The sequence below is a fragment of the Etheostoma cragini genome, chromosome 23, assembly GCF_013103735.1.
Source record: "Etheostoma cragini isolate CJK2018 chromosome 23, CSU_Ecrag_1.0, whole genome shotgun sequence".
In the NCBI taxonomy this organism is placed as follows: Eukaryota; Metazoa; Chordata; class Actinopteri; order Perciformes; family Percidae; genus Etheostoma; species Etheostoma cragini.
Window position 1 is genome coordinate 626082 of NC_048429.1, and position 2553 is coordinate 628634.

Below are 2553 nucleotides of genomic sequence, written 5' to 3' on the forward strand. Positions count from 1 at the left end.
TCTGAAGTCTCTTTATATAGACCTTAGTGGTCCCTAATACTGGATCTGAAGTCTCTTTATATAGACCTTAGTGGTCTAGACCTGACGGAGGAGGGATACAGCAGATTGAGCGGGACAGGAACTCGAGCACAGAAACAAAATAAAACATCTGGTTGATTTTCAAAATAAAATAGACTTAAAATATAAAAGACGTCTTACAGGAGAAACCCTGAAACAGTGTTGAGGGGAAAGGACTCCAGGAAACCCTTTAAGAACCTGCACACCTCTGGTTTGGTTTTGCAATCTCTCTCTTTTCTGACTTCCGTTTCTTTCTTTCTTCCTTTAATCTTTAATCTTTACATCTTCTTAACCTCCATGAAAATAACATGGCATATGCGCGCGCATACTACTGTAGCAGAGCGCAAGAGACACAAACAGAGTCCGAGTGGACAGGTGCTCCGTTTCTCATGACTGCATATGACAAGCACGCGCACGCACACACACACACTCTCACACACGCGCGCGCGTTTTGTGCAGCAGCTTATTGAGATCAACAGGTTGGAAATGCGAAATAAAAACTTGCAGGCACGCGCACACATACACACACACACACACACACACGCACGTTTTGGGTTTAGCTGCGTACTGAGAACAACATGTTGGACATATGGACATAAAACTCACAGGTAGGACGTGAAGACGCTCAGGTTGCTGGGTACGTCCCGGAGCCCCAGGTCCGAGCAGTCCACCCGGTGCAGCAGCCCGTCCACCTCGCACCGACAGCGGCCGTGGCAGCCAGCCCGCCCCGCTCCTCCGTCCCGGTCCCCGGAGCCCTCCAGCCGGGCCACCGCGGAGCTGTTCGCCCGCTGCTCCCCGACCACGGAGCTCCTCGAGCCGGCCGAGAGGGCTGCAAACACGGCCAGCAGGGCCACACACCCGGGCATGTCCACCGCGGGTTCTCCTCTGGGGCTCAAAGTTTCAAATCCAGCTAAAAACAAACAATCAACAGGACCCGGATCAGGCTGGTCTCGGTCTCTGGTCGCAGCCCATTGGAGATGAATTTAACCTGATAGGCTGCGGATTGAATGCAAAACTGTGAAATCAAAAGTCCAACTTGTTTGAGTTAAGACTGCGAGGTGGTCGCTGTCCAAGCTGCACGCGGGCAGCGGCAGAGCCGGTGTGTGTCTGTGTGTGTGTGTATGTGTGTGTGTGTGTGTGTGTGTGCGAATGTGTGTGTGACGTGTGTGTCCCTCTCACACTACAACAGCGTGTCAGCCCAGTTTACTTTTATACAGGATACTCACTGTCTGTCTGTCTGTCTCTCTCTCTGTGTGTGTGTGTGTGTCTGTGTGTGTGTGTGTGTGTGTGTGTGTGTGTGTGTGTGTGTGTGTGTGTGTGAGAGACAAATCAGCAGCAAAAATAAACAAATAACGAGTCACTGAATCAAAACATCTTGACACAAAAGACACATTCTTCTGACATCATTCATGCAATAAATATCTAATATATAAAATATCACACAACTTTAACCCCTGTTGATTACTGCATTTAGATATTTATTTACTATAAATGTTGTTAAAATATGCAAATGAGGCTTTTATCTAATGCTAACTTTTGGTGAATTTAGAAGAAATCTACAGACATAACTTGACAAAGTAAAGAAAAATAAATATAAATATAAATATAAAATAAAGGACTAGTCTGAAAGTTATGGAAGAAGAAGAGTGTGTCATCTTTAAAGTAAAAGTATTTATGGAGTATAATTAAATGCATTTTCAGTTTTTAAAGGTTGTACTCATTCTATCTCTTTTACTTTTGGGTACACTCTAAGAAATAAATCCTTAAAATAACATCATTACCCCCGACTTTCTATAAATAAAAAAACAAAAAGTTTCAATTAAATATATGTGTTATTGGTAAAAAAACATAACTTACTGGACAGCTTTCACCTAGGAGAATTTAAATATATGTGAAAAAAAAACATAACACTTTCCATTATATTGTAAATTAACAGAAAAAAACAGCTGTGAATCGCACACAAGGGACGATTTCTGTAAAGATTTACAGCCATAAAACTGTAAATTTACAGATTATTTCTTAAATCTACATCAGTGCGTCACATCCTGAGTGTGACGAGGAACAAGTTCTGCAGATCCTTTACTTTATTAGAGTGTGTACGTTTTTAATGTTTCTGCAAAGACTGCCAGTAGTTTTGTCCAGCTATGTAGTTTTTATCCAAATTTCGTGATATCGAATGAAAAACGCCTTCTGGAAACAGCCAAATATGACGAAATTTCATGAACATCAACTCAAATGAAAAGGTCTCATGGGATTATTTTTTTTTTTTTAAAGTGTGAAGTTTGGTTTGGAGTCAAAGTTTTTCTTAAGAATGTAGAATTTTCCTGATAATTATTTGTATAATTTTATTTTAATTCCACCTTTTTACAATGAAGCCTATAAGAACGTCTTCATCCTGCTAGTTTTCTTCATATTATCACAGGAAGTGTGCCGAGCTCGGGTTAATGATTGGCAGTATAAGAGAGATATGAAGATGGTTATCACACACACACACAC

General features: G+C 41.6%; 1 protein-coding gene across 2 annotated transcripts in view; it reads right to left on the reverse strand.

Annotated features, from left to right (window-relative positions):
* Positions 1-2553, reverse strand: part of rab21 (RAB21, member RAS oncogene family) — a 20144-nt gene that overhangs the window by 16813 nt on the left and 778 nt on the right. The gene's annotated exons all lie outside the window — the stretch shown is intronic.